The sequence below is a fragment of the Meriones unguiculatus genome, chromosome 10 (assembly GCF_030254825.1).
Source record: "Meriones unguiculatus strain TT.TT164.6M chromosome 10, Bangor_MerUng_6.1, whole genome shotgun sequence".
NCBI lineage: Eukaryota > Metazoa > Chordata > Mammalia > Rodentia > Muridae > Meriones > Meriones unguiculatus.
In genome coordinates, this window is record NC_083358.1 from 87,343,383 (window position 1) to 87,361,881 (window position 18,499).

Sequence of the window (18,499 nt, forward strand, 5' to 3'; positions counted from 1 at the left end):
CAAGTGGGTACCCTAGTAATGGGAACAGGGGTTGTCTCTGACAGGAAATTCAGTGGCTGACTCTTTAATCACCTTCCCCTGATGGGTGAGTAGTCTTTACCAGGCCACAGAGGAAGACTATGCAGACACTCCTGATGAGACCTGATAGGCTAGGGTTCAAAGGAAGGGGAGGAGGACCTCCCCTATCAGTGGACTTGGGGAGGGACATGGGAGAAGAGGGAGGGAGATGGGCCTAGGAGGGAATGAGGGAGGGGGCTATATCTGGGATACAAAATAAATAAATTGTAATTAATAAAAGTAAACTAATTAAAAAAGAATGCTTGGCATTTGTGGGCTTCATTAATTATATAACTATATCTTGCAATTTGAATATTTCAATCTGGTCTGGTTGTTTACTGAAACTGAATGAAAGGGAATATGCGCTGTTTAATTTTATTTCTATCCTATTACCTTTGTAATGTAAAGTTTTCTTATTCTCTCTCAGTTGAGTTACAGAAACAGCCTTCCCACTAGTAGTGGTTTGACACCCGTGATGGATCACCACCATATCATGCCTGGCATCGTGTTCTTGGCAACACTCCTGATTGGGGCACACTCACGCTTACACTTTCTCCATCCCCCCTATTCTACTGACAGTCTATATCTCGATGATACTTCACCTATCACAGCTCTTTCAGGTTTCTAGAAAATGTGTTTTTCTCTTTCCCCATGCCTCAAAAAGGTGTTAATTAAATATTATTGAGTAAATGCTGCAGGAGTGAATAAAAGAAAGGGGCCACCGAAATCACTTGTGCAAAGGTGGGGCGGGAGTGCTAATTCATAGATGTGTCCGGTGGAGCAGAGATGGTGCTTTGGAAAAGCATCTCTCACTTATGAACCCAAAAGTAATTTGTGAGCCGTTTATTTATTTTTATACGAACTTTTTTTTTTTTTTTACAGTTTCACTTTCCAAAAGAAGATTATGTAATCTTTATTTTCTTAAACAGCTGTCAAGGATCTTCATATGGAGGTAGGTTTGGGAAGATCTCTGAAAACAAGAATCAGCATCAGGTGTCTTTATGACCTTGGAGACTGGATCATTGGACATTGTCTGCTTTCACTGGGCTGAGGGGCTGTGGTTTTCAGAAGGCACTGTAAATGTGCAGAAGCGGACTGATGGCATGAGATCTACCTGAGTGAAGATCCGAAGGGCCTGGAAGCAAAGGACTAGATGCAAGCGTCAGCAGCTGGGAGAAGTTACGGTTAAATTTCAGCAGTATTAAAGGAAATTGTGCCTTCCACAAATCCCCGAGTTGGTTTATTCATATCTGATGCTATATTGACTATCTCTTACAGAGCAGGCACAGCTCCAGGTGTTAGAGGCACAGCAGTGGCTACACCCACGCACTTTGCCTTTGTTCTGCTGATTTGCAGCAGCTCACTATGCTTGTCCCTTCAGTGGCTGAAGAATTATTTTTATAGCCATGAGGTGCTGGTGCAAAATGAGAGCGATTATCCCTAAAGGACTATCATCATCCTGACTGAAAGTGAATGTCCAGGCATTTCAGTGTGATGGAAACTGAAAAAGCTCCCACATCCTCCGGAGAAGAGAGCATGCACAGATTCTGGGGTTCTGAGGCTTTCTTCTCACCTCATGGAAACTACCTGTCAGCTTAAGCAGGACTTTGTACTAGAGCCAGCTGTGAGAGCCCAACAGTGAAATGCCCTATTGTTTCAAGTAGAAGTGTAATATATATTTTTTAATAATATATCTTCTTTTTTATTTATTACAATTTATTTACTTTGTATCCCAGATGTAGCCCCTCCTCCTTTCCCTCCCCCACCCAACCCCTCCCTCCTTCCCACTTCTCCTCCTGTGCCTCTCCCAGAGTCCACTTATAGGGGGAGGTCCTCCTCCCATTCCATCTGATTCTAGTTTATCAGGTCTCATCAGGACTGGCTGCATAGTCTTCCTCTGTGTCCAGGCAAGGTTGTAGCGCCTCCCTCCACCCACCCTGCCCCAGAGTGGTGATCAAAGAGCCCACCACTGAGTTCCTGTCAGAGACAGTCCCTGTTCCCATTACTAGGGAATTCACTTGGAGACTGAGCTGCCGTGGGCTACATCTGAGCAGGGGTTCTAGGTTATCTCCATGCATGGCCCTTGGTGGGAGTATCTGTCTCAGAAAAGACCCCTGGCCCCAGATTTTTTGCCTTCAAGGAGAGCAAAAGAACCAAAAAAATCTGGGCCCAGATGTTTTTTTTCTGAGACTGACATTTTTATATTCTTAACTGACTTATACTGCTCACCTTAACATGTCTAATCTATATTTTAAACTATGGATGTGGAATGGATACAGAAATTGTGGTATTTTTACACAATGGAATACTACTCAGCAATCAAAAACAAGCAAATCATGAAATTTGCAGGCAAATGGTGGGATCTAGAAAAGATCATTCTGAGTGAGGTATTCCAGAAGGAGAAAGACACACATGGTATATATTCACTCATATAGACCTATAAGATATGATAAACAGAATGAAATCTATACACCTAAAGAAGGTAAACAAGAAAGAAGACCTGGTGTAAGATGATCAATCCTCACTTAGAAAGACAAATGGGATGGACATTGGACATAGGAGAAAACAAGGACAGGAGCCTATCACAGAGGACCTCTGAAAGACTCTACCTAGCAGTGTATTAAAGCAGATACTGAGACTCATAACCAAACCTTCAGCAGAGTGCAGGGAATCATATGAAAGAAGGGGGAGTTAATATGACATGGAGAGGACAGGAGCTCCACAAGGACCAAATCTATCTAGGCACAGAGGTCTTAATGAAAATGTTTCTCCAACCAAGGACGATGTATGGATATAAACTAGAACCTCTGCTCGGATGTAGCCCACGGTAGCTCATTAACCAAGTGGGTTACCTAGTAAGGGGAACAGGGACTTTTTCTGACATGAACTCAATGGCAGGCTCTTTGACCTCCCCACCCCGCAAGGGAGAAGCAGTCCTGCTAGGCCACAGAGGAGGACTTTGCAGCCAGTCCTGAAGATACCTGATAAAACAGGGTCAGATGAAAGGGAATGAGGTCTTCCCCAATCAGTGGACTTGGAAAGGGGTACGGAGGAGATGAGGGAGGGAGGGTGGGATTGGGATTGAATGAGGGAGCCGGATACAGCTGGGATAAAGAGTTAATAAATGTAACAATAAAAAATAAAAAAAAATACACTTTCCTTCAAATGCAAATATATACATATAGACGCACAGTGGTCAATTTGGATATTAGATATACTGATCTTGAAATCCACTCATTAGTAATAAAACCATGGACACGCTATGTATCCTATCCAAGATTCTGTTTTCTGAGGAATAAAATTGTTATAGTAGCTTCTACTTCCTTAGTCACGAAATTAAGCAATATCAAAATAAGGTTACAGTACCTAACGCTTAAGAATTTATATATTATATTTATGGTGTAATTTATCTTTCTCTTACTGGACACTAAGATTTATGGTACATGAAATGGTTTCTAAAAAATGTACTTCTAGCAAAATGGAAGTTTGAGCCTAAATGTTCAATGTTTTACACTATCTAGTAAGTCTGTAAAATGATAAACATAGATAAGAATTTTCTCTCATGTTTTTCTAATACAATGTCGTAGTTAAAACCATTTCTTAGACATTTTTACATGTTCTATTACTAGTCCCACTTCAAAGAACAAAGCATGGTAACTATCTAAATCAAAATGTTATGCTTTCCCAGGAATTTCATTTCAACATAAAATCTTTCAAAATTAAAGTCAAGAACAGTAAAGTACACTGAAATAAATTTATACATAAATACTACTGTGCATGTACAAAAGAAACCTACAATGCTGTGAACAAATTAAGAATATTTTTGGTTTGTATTTATAGTAAAATAGTTGATGAGTAGGCACTTTGGAAAACCAAACACTGTTTTGATCAAACTTAAAAAATTAAAAATGTTTATGAGCCAAGAAGCCATGGTGATTTCTGTGAGTATATTTCCAAAGAAATATACATAAGAAGAAATGTATTTGTCATTAAATGTGAATTAAAAAAATTCTTTTGGACACTTCCATAGTAAATTGATTAAATTTTTTTCCAAATTTCTACACAGACCTATAGTTAAAAAAAAAAACAGAAAAAAATTTTGTTTTATTAGCAGTAGTTTAAATGTCCATGAGTTGTTCAATTGGCTTTTGATAATTTAAAGCCAAATTTTCAAAATAAATATTTCTTCTTTAAATATCAGATTGGTAAAGAGTTTACAAAAACACCAGGCTTGGTGTTTAAGAGATTTAAAGCATTTAGCAGTTTCTCTGGTGTGATGGTATATACCTTTAAGTTCAGAGATCTCTGTCAGTTTAAGGCCAATTTAGTCTCCATAGCAACTTTCAGACAGGTAGGACTACACAGTGAGACCCTGCCTCAAAACACACACACACACACACACACACACTCCTTGTTTGTGTTTACTTAGAATCATCATAAAGTAATTTTACCAGGCAAGTGCATTTTTGATTGGTGAATTGAAAAGAGAAGTCAGATAATTTTTAACTTTACAAACTGCACAGACAAAGTTCTGAAGTTTTTAGGCATCACGAAATTCAGTGAAAATGGTGTTGTATTTGTTTTCAAGACAGGCCATCATGCGACATAAGCCAGCTTCAAGGTTGTAGTTCAAGGTTGACCCAGAACTTCTGGTCCTCCTTCCTTTGCTTCCTAAAAGGTGGCTTTACAGACATGTACCATCATATCTCGTTTTAACTCTGCCACAAATCTTTCATCTTTTTGTGGTAGAAGAGGTCATATAAATATATTTGATAACAGAAGTGTAAAATCCAATGATATACATTGAGGTGGATAGACTTTGGGTGTGATTATTTTATTATGTAAGGATTTTTATTTATAAGTTGTTTTTTTTTTTTTTGTTTTTTACAAAACAGTTTTAAAAAATTAAAAGACCGAGAAAGAAAGAGTAATTGTAAAAGCACTGTAAGTTTATTTATTCTGTTTTGGCTCATTCCCTTGAGGGTTAATTTTAGCAGAATATATTTCCATCTCCTATATCTTAGACTTTGACCGAATAAGTTGTTTCTAAAATCTGTGATGATGAGACACAAGTAAGCATTTGAGCTTTTAGTTCACACTTAAAAGCATTTGGTAAGTAACGCTTTTCACATGGGTTTGGGTTTCCTCCGTGAAAATTACAGGTCAAAGTAGCTGCGTGAATTTCTTTCTTGTTGTTATTATTTTTAAGTTTTTGTTTGTTTGTTTTGAGACAGGGTTTCATGTAGCCCAGGAGAGAGTTAAACTCACTAAAAAGCCCCTTAGGTTCTTGGGCGCTTGATTCTCCTGCCTTTATGTCTCAATTGCCAGGATTACAGGCATGCACAGCTAGGTCACCAAGTTGAATTTTTAAGAATTTTTACCTAAGTAAGATAATTATTAAGGACTCAGGGAAAAGAGAGCAACGACATTCCTATGTCCCTTCGCTATTTCATGTTAAATATGTTTTATTATCAATCTCTAACATAAAATTGCTAATTTAACTCTGAGATTCAAGTCTTTAAAGGGATTAGAGTGCAATAAATAGAGGTAGAAAGATACAAAGAGAATGAAGGCAAGGAAACATTGATTTATCTGGTTCCTTTCATATACTTGAAATTTCACAATCCTCCTTGTCTAGAAGTTGTTATATGTAGCCTTTGTGTCTTCAACTATCGCGCAACTACATTTTCACTTTTTCTACCTTTTGAGCATAGATTTAAGAGACACACTCAGAAAGCCCAGCTCTACACCTAACATTGGGTGACGTGGTCCCACTCTAAAACTATTCTACTTCTCTTCAGTTTTAGAACTAGTGTCCAAATGTGTATTATAACAACAACAAACCAACACTGCCTTACTAAAAATACACACGCATGGATGCAGATGACCTGAGGTGAACCTGTGTTCTGTGGCTGCATTCACAATCTTTGGATATTTTCAGAGGACATTACCTCGTTGATACTTGTTGATAGTAGTCCCCAGGATTTGGCAGATTGTCTCGTTGGGGGTATGCTGACAAAGGCCCTTCTCCTCTGTTCGAGACTGAATTTAGGCTTTTGGGACTTTAACATGAGTGTGAAACTGAATCTCAATTACAGAAAAATGCCCTATCTGTATCATTCGTCTCAGAGTTCTTAAATGGAAGCTCTCTTTGAAATCCTTTATGGGTAACTGTTCACCACCAAATGTTTTCTGAGGAACTTTTTGGAGTACAATAGAAGTTTATCATTCCTTCAAAATCCATGGCAAGCTTTGGAGAAACTTTTTGTTTTAGGGTATGTACCCCTTAATTCTGTTATAGTTTGTGTTTCAGAAGAACAAATAACAGGAATTTATCATCTGTAGAAGACAAAAGAGGCTTATATCATCACTATTTCTTAAACTTAGGAGATATGAAATTATTTACGGGTGGACTCACAGATTGAACATTTTTCTTGATAGTGATTATAACATTAACTAATAATATTGCTCATTGCATGTTAAAGAAACCTCAGAGTGGAAACATCAAAATGATATAAATATGGTAAACAAAACTAGACTAGACATTCTTACACACTAGGATAAATACACTCACCATTATTCTATTGTATTCAAAAGAAAAACACATGATTATATTAGATTTTTCTGTTATCTGAGAGTTTTTCTTCTCTCAGACATTTTCAAAATTAGTAAGTAGATAGATTCTGGACACTAACGGATTTGGGGAAACAGTCATTCTGTTAATGTGAGCAATAAAGGTGTTCCCAGAAAACAGATTTCCAGGTAATATAAAGATTTCACTCAGAATAAAACCATTTGTTCAAGTTTATACCCAGAATCGTTCCAAATGATTTTTATCGAGCAGTTTTGAAATTTTAGGTTATTATAAATTACATGATGAGTTATGGTTTTTCTAATAATCATTGATTACAAAGTACTAATCATTCAGGTTTTGTAGCTATATCATTTAATTTTGTTTAATTTAACTTTTCTTACAGTCATCATTAACTAATGACACTATTACCTGTTCAAGGCAGTTAGTAGGTTCCAAGTTTTCTCTTTATTTTGACTATCAGTCTAAATTAACTTATTTCAGCATCAGATGGATTTAGTCTAGATGACCTTTCACTGAGGTGAGGTAAGTAAATATCACTAAATTCCATTCCAAGAATGTACCTGCCCCCACTCACTTACTTAATTCATGGACGTAAGTAGTCCAACTTATAGGCAATTGATGTTGACTAAGGGTTAAAACATATTACTGTAATAACTTGCAGTCTGACCATTAACAATGCTATCTGTTCAAATTGACTTCTGTTCATAATGCTAGACAAAATGAATTAAAGATGCATATTTTTTAAATACAGTCACAATTATGTGAGGTTCTTTCCAAATCATTCAGAAGTTATTCAGAAAACTGTTTTTGGCTTGAATGTCTTTCTGCAAAGATGTCCATCACTGTCACATCTGAAATTATTTCCATAACTGAAAATAATATGTGTTGTCCTTAGCCACCTAGTAAGAAAATTGCTTCATATATAAACGTAGAAGTCTGTTTTTATATAAATTCCATATTTTAAAGGTACTAAAGAAAACTTGCTGTTCCGTTGTATGATTTGGGTAATTTTTCTTTCTATTCCAAGAGATTTCAGTTGTTTTGGAAGTAAAGTCCAAGCGTGTTCTATGTAAAATTCCGTGCCTTCTCTGTCACTGAACTCTCTGAAAGCCTAATTATAATTTCATTAGTGAGAAACTATAGCCTGGGCAGGTCATCTACAGCCTCCGGCCATGTGATGTAAGCCTTTATCTCTAGTGAATATTTGCTTTTTCCTTTGCGCCCATTGGGTGTTGCATATTTAAAGAGCACATGGTGTGACTTGCTGGCTTCCCATTCAGCAACATTTTGTTGAAGGTAGAACCTGCAATTGACAGGAGTTGAGTAGGATCCACTCTCTGAAAAGCAAAGTGGGAATCAGCCGATGGACCCTCAGAAAGATGACTTGAGCAAAATGATCAAGAGCCTATAAAGTCTGGTTTGAGACAACAAATCTTAAGTGTAGAAATCTACCAAAAGGTCGTGCTGGAATGTTGGTGAAAGGTTATATTGACAGATGGTATTAAGATATCAAGTAAGAAGCATGATTGAAATGAGGAAATAAATTATAAAATGAAGATAATACTGTAAATAATTAAAATTATTGTTGTTCATGTCAGGTGTTATTTCTAAAGAAATAAGAAACAATTGAAGATAATCTTTAAAAATAGATTGTGTGATTTTGAGGAATCATTAATATTTATGTGTACACACACAAGTATTTGCATGTATTTCCATTTAATTACATTGAAAATGCACAACAACCTTTCAGGTCTAAGTTGGGTTAGTTTATTCTTCTGAATTTCTTTAGATTTTTATACATGTTCACAGTTATATAAAATCAAAGGTACAGAAATTGAGTCATTTCTTGGTAGTGTAAAAGAGTGTCATTGATTAGGTCATGTGTTCATGTCTGGTGTGAGAAAAGCACTTAGCATATCGTATCTGTTCCAGAGTATTCCATCATTTGCTCCATGATGATGGATTGCGCATACCTGATAATCTAGTGATAACTATAACTAATAATTGAAGTGTATGACTTCACATTCAGCAACATTTTCAGTATGTCATTCTTGAAAGAGCAAGTTTGGAACTTAAAAAAAAGTGTCTAAAATGAGAACATAGTAAGAAAATGAGCCATCATATGTAAAATAGCATATTTATATTCCATCAAATCCGTTATAAATTTAAGTTTTGCTTTGTCTTTTGTATGAAGATATTTTCAACACGTCCCTTAAATGCTTCTTTACAAACAGTGTGCTGTCTTCGGAGAGCTTGTATTTGTATGTTTGGAAACCTACAGGAGTGAATGTTTCCTACAGGATATTACAAAGCCGAGCCTTAGAGCTGTTAAAGGTTCTTGGCCTTCATATTAACAGTGATTTTGCTCTGCTCTATTGCCACCAGGCTGGTGATTACAGAAATGGAAGTATCATCTTAGAACAGGAATAACTTGGAAGCAGGCATAACTGCTCAACCTCAGCCAGATAGCAAAGGTACGTGGATGGAAAAGAAGTCTACATGATGTTTTGCTCATGATAAATACCACAGCTAAGGCCTTTATTTCATCACCATTAAGCTGAATAGGTATGACAACTTTTAGGAATAAATTGCTTTGAATAAATTACTTCTCAATGTGTTGAAGTTTGCTCAGCTCCGGATACACTCATGAACAGTGTTACAAGCATTGTGCGGTGTTTGGAAAAATGCTAAATGAATAAATAAAGGAAATGTTGCTGGAAATGGCTCAGTGTTTAAAGCAATTGTCACAAAGCTGGGGGTGGTAGCATTCATCTGTAATGCCATGGTGCCGAGTTGGAGATGAGAGACAGAACACTAGGAAGCTTGAGGATCAGTAGACAGGGTACATGCTGCTTACAAAGTACTGTGTCAAAAAAGGTAGAAATGGAGATGACATCCAAAATCATTATCTGACCTATATACCCCCCCCCACACAGAGTCACATACATCATACATATACATTAAATAAAATATACATATTTTAAACAGAAAAATAAAAACAATAAAGCATAATTGATGGAATAAAAGATCATAAATGTTAATGCTTGGGGTTTTATGTGTGATATATACATATATGTATACATGTGTATATGTGTTTCAGGATATTTATATATCCCTGAAACCACACACACATATTCATACATATGGACATAATACATACATATACACATACACACAACACACACACAAACACACACACACAAACACACACACACACATATAGGATAAAAGAACCTGAATGAAATATTTCTTGCCAGGTAGAATTTTTATCAGTAACTTAAGAAATAAAAATAAGCTATCAGTAACTTAAGAAATAAAAATGATATCCTTGCTTGGGCCAATGAAATTATGCAGTTACTCTAAAAATAACCCTTAAGGTCTTGAACTACCCAGTACTACTTAGTGTTATTAAAATCTAAAAACAAATGACAATTGAGATACTGATCATTAAAAAGTCAGAAAGGAAATGAGAAACGGTTTTATTTCTAAGTCAATATGTTACTGCTGATTTGAAAAAAAAATTGACTTCTTTGTATGCTAGAAAGAAAAATGATATCAAAGTGTTCTTTTTGTAGCCAGCTAGCTGTAGAAGCCACAAAAGAGTGCTGCTTTAAAAATACTATGCATTAAAACAGTCATTTTTCAGTGCTATGTAAATTGTTTGGACATTTTGAATTTGCGGATAAGCAGAATCAGCAGATAGCGACAGTTTTAAATTTGCTAAAAATCAATAGAGAAGCAGTAAAATCCAATTTTCCTAAACCAGGCTGTAACTTCAACTGAGCTAAACCATTTTTGATGCAACTGATAGATCTTTCTTTATTCTTTCTTTTTTTTCTCTCTTTCTTTCTTCCTTTCCTTGTCAAAAAGGACTTAAAAGGGATTTAACATTGTTTCATTTTATTAGTATCTGAGCGATAAAGGTGTGAATTGCTTTGAAGCGATCTGCTATTTATTTTTTATCAGCCTCAGGGCATCTGTATACATATTTTATTCTATTTTCAGAAGCTTAAGTTATAGTACCTATTAATTATTATTTGCAGATGATATTTGTTTTTCTCATTATAGCCAATTCCCTGAAAAAGGAGTCATTTCCTGTTGAGTAGCAGTTACTCAGTAAGTGCTCTGCACCTGCAGGCTCTGAATGGAAGTTTTAAATAATGTATGGCCGGTCCCTTTACAACGAGGCACTCTTTATGTTTTGTTGTGATTTTGTCACCTTATACAAAATGTCCTTTGTTAACATGCCACAAATCATATCAAGGATTTCATCAACTCCTTCTAATTCATCTCTATGCCTTTTATTGGGTGAGTGGATGCCATTCAAAGTTCCAGGGCATTTGATTCAAATATTACATTTAAGAGCCAGGAGCATCCTTATGAATTAGACATAGAACTCCGTTTGTAAAACAAGATCAGAGTAAACATATTTTTATCCTCATTAAAGATATATCTAAATAATTTTCTTTATTTTCTACTCTTATTGATTTTTTGGTAGGGACTTATTTGATAACCAGCCCTAGTGACTATTTTGGTTCCCAGAGTGGTAATGAAGGACACATTCAATACAGTAAATTTTCTTTATCTTGTGTCTGAAACTCCTTTGGTCTTGTAATGCAGCTGTTTTCTTGAAACTTCTTGCAAAATTCGATGACAATGTGGAGAGAAAAGGTTAATTTCTGGAGAAATAATAGCTTTGCAAGCATGGAATTGCAGTCTCACTTTTAAGTGTGAATTCTAAAATAGACCATCTTGTAATTAGAGTCGTAAAAAGAAAAAAAGAAAAAAAAAAAAAACCCTAAGCAAATTTTGTTATGATGAATGTGGTTCCTCCCGTGAGATGTCCTTCACTCTTCTATCGTCCTTCTTCTGTGCTTTCTGCATGTGAAACCGCCTGTACCCCCTGGCATACTTGGCTTGTCCAGGGATTGATATTTATTTTCTGCATTCCTTTTTATTGCCTACACATTTTGCTATTATGCCGTGTCAGGCCCTTTGTCAGCCGACAGCATGTGCAGCCTTGTATTCGGATAGCGTATGTCTGGGAGGCATAATAAGTAACAGCAATACATAAAACACAAATCAGCAGCCTCATTGGCCAGAGGAAATGATTTACCAAAGTTCTGTGATATTCTCTGAAACTTAAAACACAAGATGTTAATTTTACCTGTTTCCCAAAGAGCTTGCCATTATTATTGACATGCCTCTGGCTTTATGGTCCCAGGATGCATGAATTATTAGTGTAGCTTGACATTTTTAAATCCCTAACTCTGTAGCATAGCACCTCACTTCCAGTTAGCTATTATGGGCTTTAAGAGGCCATGCCAGTTGCTGGTCAATGATTGCTCAGTAATTCAGAGGTGTCAACTTCTCTTCTGGGTTAAAAAAAAAAGAAGAAGAAGAAGAATTGGTTATGTACTTTATAAGCCATTATCCCAATGAAAATATAAAATGCTATTATGGATCTCAGACTTAAAAGATACGCATTTTGATTTTTTTGGTGAAGATATCATACTCTGCTACTTCAAGTTTTTAACAATAAAACAGTGTGATTCAAATGAAATTAAATTACTTATTAGATTTTAGTTCCTAACAAAGCAGTGTGAGGAGGTATAAAGCAGTGATAGATTATAATTATTGAGGACACCTGAATTTTAATCTGCAAAATTTCAACCAATTACAAAATCTAACAAAATAATAATAAAAAAAAACTCTAGAAAATCTAACAAAAGGTATTTGCATTACAGAAATGCATAGCACACTTATTTTATGTGATTTACAGAAATGCATTGCACACTTATGATATGTAACTTTTCTAGGAACAAAGTACTGATTTTCATTATTTTGTAATGGCACATTGCCTGTCGGAGAAAAATGCAAACATTTGAAGTAATGATAGATAAAAACACACACCAATGACATCTGAATTTTATTTAGGAATTGCTAGCCCTTTTATAATATTTGCATTTTGGTCTATTTTATTTTTAATTTATCAGAGAGGATGTTAACTGAAAATTTGAAATATTTAAGTGGGTCAATACATTCCCAGGTATATCTATCTTTAGAGTGTTTGATTGTTTAAAAAATCAGGGTTGAAATATCTCATTTCATTTTTATCTTTTAATGTATACCAAGTGTGCCCTCTCAGCAGGAAACACTTCCAATTAGGAAACCTGTAATGAAACGCAGCACAATTAATTGCCTGTTAGTAGCTGAGACCAGATCTATATTACCAGTTATGTTGCTAAATTGTGGGTTTGGAAGCTTGCCTTATACAGATTGACTTACAGCTCATCAAAGGATGTATTGCGAAGTCCTAGTGATTACTTCCAGTGATTAATTTAAAACATAATCCACATTTTCTAGCCTTCTCCTGTTGTCAACTCCAACAGCTGACTTTAAGCCCTTGTCTCTAGTGAACTTGCTGGAGCATTTCAATCTGTAGGACTGTTCTCTATTAAAACACTATTCTCATTTGATTTCCATCCTCTTTTCTCTCTTCTCTTCCTGACTGTTAAGTAATCCTTGTTGACTCCCTTGCAAGATCTCTTGCACCTTTTTTTATTTATTTATTATTTCTTACAATTTATTCACTTTTTATCCTGGCTGTAGCTCTCTCACTCATCTCCTAGTCCTACCCACCCTCTTCTTTCCCTGTGTTAATTCAGTAACAGGGGAGGTCCTCTTCCCCTTCCAGCTGACCCTAGCCTATCAAGTCTCATCAGGACTGGTTGCATGGTCTTCCTCTGTGGCCTGGCTGTCTTATTCTGTGGCCTGACAAGGCTGCCCCAGCACCCAGGAGAGGTGATCAAAGAACGGACCACTAAGTCCATGTAAAAGGTAGCCCCTGCTAAGAACAAAATGACGTCCTACAGACTGAGAAAAGATCTTCACCAACCCTGTGTCTGAAATAGGGCTAATATCCAGAATATATAAAAAAAAATTCAAGAACTTAAACACCAACAAATGAAGTAATACAATTTAAAAAATGGTAGACAGAGCTAAACAGAGAATTCTCAATAGAGGAGTATCGAATGGCAGGGAAACACTTAAAAAGATGTTCAACGTCCTTAGTCATCAGGGAAATGCAAATCAAAATGACCCTGATATTTCACCTTACACCCATCAGAATAGCTAAGACTAAGAACTCAAGTGACAACACATGCTGGAGAGGTTGTGGAGAAAGGGGAACCCTTCTCCACTGCTGGTGGGAATGTAAACTTGTACAACCACTCTGGCGCTTTCTCAGAAAATTAGAAATAGTGCTACCCTTCCACCTCTTACACTTATATTCTTCAGTGGATGACATTTTTAGGTCTCCAAACTAGAAACATTTACAAGTACTTGCTATATACATGCTGCAGTGAGAAAATGCCAAGAGATCCAAAATGTATAAAACAAGGGTTATGTCCGAGGGACCATCTACATGTTTGGTGTGAAGAAAGCCTGTCAACATAGCTTTTCAAGTGGATGAAAGCCATGCTTCTTGTTTCAGTTCTGTTCTCTGTCAAGTTAAAGTCATTGACCCAGCAGACTTTGTTCACAGAGGATAGGATACTGTCTCTGACATTGTGTGTTTGTGGCACATGTGTGTATTCCTGTGTTTATGCAGTATGTGTACATGCATGTGTGTTGCATGTGCAGGCCTAAAGACAACCCTTGACTATTTTTCGTTAGGACGTACCTATCATATTCAATGGCACAGAGCTCCTCATTGCACTGGAGCTAACCATGTAGGTTCTGTTAAGTGGCTAAAATATCCCAGGGTCCTGTTTTTCCAGGCTTCCCCAGAACTGAGAGGACACACAGATCACATTATTACACACACATGCTAGGGAACTACCCTCATGCTTGTTTGAGAAGTACTTTACTGATGGAGCTGACTCCCAAGATGTTCTCCCTGACACTTCCATCTGTAGCTGTGTTTCCGAGTCCTTGCTGGACCACTCTTGGTCTTGAATCTTGGAATTTAGAATTCAATGTGTCAAACATTAAAGTCACCAACACTTTGCTTTCGCTTCATTCTCAAATCCCTTGTTCAGTGTTGAATTCTCAGTCTTAAGTGTTGTCACTTGCATTTCCATTTCCCATTTCCAATTTGTCACTTATCCATGTTCTGTATTTTTTATAACCTAGTCTGTTATTACTGTTATTAGTTCTTGCCAATTTTCCTCAGTAGAGAATTGTGATTGTATACCCACATGCTACATTTTAATCCCACTCACATACCATCCTCCACACGTATAACTGCTGACCTTATGCCACACATGTTGGAGTATGGAATTTGGAGAACATGATGGAAATAGTAGAAATTGTCACAGAGTGCTTAGCATAAAGTTGGGTATTTATGGATCTTCTGAAACACTCATGTAGGCAGACATTAAGGAATCAATTAATATGAACATAAGATTCCTCTCATTAAGCATCAAAAAATTAAAGTAACAAGTTCTTTCAAGTTTATGTTTATCTGTATATATATATATATATATATATATATATATATATATATGGCCACTCAAGTGCTATGACATGCATGTGGAGGTCAGAGGACAACTTGCAGTAGACCTCTTTCCTTTTGTCATTTGGGCTTCAGGGGTCAAACTCAGTTCTCAAGCTTGGCCCTATACCCTTCCCTTACTGAGCAATCTTGCCCATCCTTAAACTTTTGAGCATTAAATAGAACCCAGATTTCAATGACAAACTTCTCTCATATCTTGGCATGTCCTCTGAGAGACTTTAGATTTTGAAAACAATGGATTATGGTAGTGGCATGTCCAGTGTTCCTGTGGTTTCTGTTCATGTCGGTGAGCAAACCTTGTAAGAGCCATGACTCTTACATTGGGTATCTATTCTCTACAGAATTTTCCATGTAGTCAAATTTATTCTGAATGTTGAAATGAAGTTAGGATTTAAAGTAATATGCGGGATAGTTCATTACAACAGAGGTGGGTGTGGTAAATAACTTTATCATGCAAAAGGAATAAAACTGCCAAATAGTAGACACAGATAAGCATGAACTGGTCTAGGTGTGTGTATGAGAAAGAGTGTGTGTGAGTGTATGTATCTCTACTGTGTACACACGCATCTCTGTGCACCTCCGTGTGAGTGTATGTGTATCTCTGTATGTGTGTGTGTGTGTGTGTGTGTGTGTGTGTGCCTTAATCTATCACCTGCTTCCCTTAAAACAGGGTCTTTCACTGAAGATGGAGTTAGGCTTGTGATTGGCAAGTTTCAGCATCCTCCTGCCTCCATTCCTGGAGATGCTGAGATTTATAAGATTTTTACCTGGGTGCTGGGATTAGAACTCTGGTGCACATGCTTATTTTCTAAGCAAGCACTTTTACTCTCTGGGCCATCTCTAGTCTGACTGAAGTTATTTATATTTGCACTTGTGCTCAAACATGAATTATAAATTAACAGTGGATAAAGGGGACACAGATATGATGATAGTTGGTAGCAGGCATAGAGGATTGGCTATAGGCAAGCAGCATTTGGCCTCCAAACACAATATTGGCTGGTATAATATTTCTTTTTTTTTATTATTTAAGTCAGTATTTAAGCATTTGTATTTTTTAAATACAAATCCCCATGTTTCAAGCTTCTCTTTGGAATTTGGAAGATCTTATGACACTGGGCTTACATTCACAAGTAGCAACAATTGGCTAGAAATGTAACCAGCTGTTCCTCTGCACAGTGCATGTATTTCTGGTTCCTGAATGCTCCCAGAAGACCCACTCCATGCATTTACTGTACCTTCCTATCTTCTAATGGCAGCTGGAACCCTTACAGACTGTGTATATATACGGCCTGAAATCTGAAAAGTTTAGAGGAAAATGTTATTTTGAGTGATGCATCGACTGTGGCAATGCAAAATGGAAAAAAAAAATTCTTCTAGGGCAGAGATGAGGAACAAACACTCCTAGGTAATTACCAAGGCTGACACGGCTTCCAGAAAATGATGGAAATAAAGTGTTCCCGTCTCTGGTCATTCAGATCTCTATCAGGTTAACTGAAAAAAAAAGGGAAAGACTTAAATTTTAGCCCACCAACCAAGGCAAATGAGTTCTCTGGGTGATAAGGAAACAGACTAGGGCTCCAGTGTGTGTGTGAAATCAAGTTCAAAGGGTAGAAATCTTCCAGGCAAAAATCCTCGCACTTGCAATTTTTAATGCTCATTATGTATAAGAAATGGGGGGGGGTGGATAGATGGAATTGGGTGGTGTCTGGTTTCCTTCTTATTTGTTCTATGTCAATATTCATTAAATTTCTATAGTACTTCAGCAGTAGAAATCACAGTACAAACAACAGACATCAATGCAGAAGCATTTCCTAGCGCCTTGTTTTCTGGCATTTTCCACCTGGAGATGATGTTCGTGATATACTAACATATTCCAGTGAACTTTATAGTTATTCTAAAGCCTCACAACTCTATAGGGATTTGATATATTTCCTCTTGAGGAAAAAAATTAACTTTGTTACAATTTAATTGTTCATGTGAGCTAAATGTCTGTCCCTGGCACTTCGTTGGGTCTAAGAACAGAATGCTTGTTGGAGTATTGGTTTGGTTTCAGAGGCTGCCTAGTCCCTTACATTATCACGAAAAAAAATAAAAAAATAAAAAAGCTCTGATTTCTTTGATGTGTCACTCATCTTTCCGTAGCCCTGCTAATATTAGAGCACTTCGTCTTTCTTCCTTTTCCAGCACTTTCACATACGGCAAGCTTGCCTTTAGGTATCGCAATTAAGTCAATTTTAAGATATTTAGCTTAATGGAAGTGGGGACAAGGGTTGCTTAAAAAGGAGGACAACTGACTGAGAGCCTTCCCTCTGGTTGCTGCACTCCTCAGGGCTGAGGGATTTAATAATACTGGCATGTGGGTTAATAGAGAAACGTCTGGGAAGTTGCCAGAAATAGGAACACTGTCCTCCGTACTAGACTTGTGTCGATCAATGTCCCATTTGAAATCTGACTACTTACAAGCTGCAACACCCCCCCCCAATCCAATTCTCACATGTTTGAAAACTACGATGCCTAGATGGACAACAAGCATAGTGCTCCCTGTCATTGTTTGTCTGTAACCATCGCTGCATGCCAATGGTCTCACAGAATAGGTAAGAACCTGGTTTTGTTGTTGTTGTTTGTTTTTTTAAATTTTGTTTGGCTTGTTTGCTTTGTGGAAAGAGATCCAAAAGACAAAGTGATTGACTAGTGAGTGGATTTCTCTGCTGAACTAGGTCAGTACTGCACCAAGGTTTCTATGTGAGCTTGAAAATTTAAGTTTCTCAAACCTGACATTTTCAAGGGTTCACTAGTTCTTGGATGCATTTTATATAAGTGAGTACTGTACATGTTTATGTGAAAGGGGCAGAGTGGGAAGTCAGATATCTTCCTCAGTCACTTCCCAACATATATATGCTATATGAGCCTGGAGCTCACCAACTGAAGTAGGCTAGCCTACCAGCAAACCCCAGAGAGCCTTCTCTCTGCTGTCTCCCAGCACTGGGATTAAAAGAACCCACACCACAACTGTTTGTTTTTTGTTTGTTTGTTGGTTGGTTGGTTGGTTGGTTTTGTTTGTTTGTTTGTTTGTTTTATGTGGTTGCTAGGGCTACATGAATTCTCATGTCCATATGCTTGTGAAGCAAGCTCTCCCAGCCTCTTGGTACACCTTTAAATATTGAATTCTTTTATATTTCTAACAAGAATAGTATTTACGCTTTTTAGGAGCAGGACTTTAATCTTTGTTAAAAGAAAAAAAAAATTGTTGTGTTTCTATGTATGCCTAACTTGGAAACAATAACGATCCCAGATAAGGTTTCTTGCAGAGGTACTTTTCCCTCCAGAGT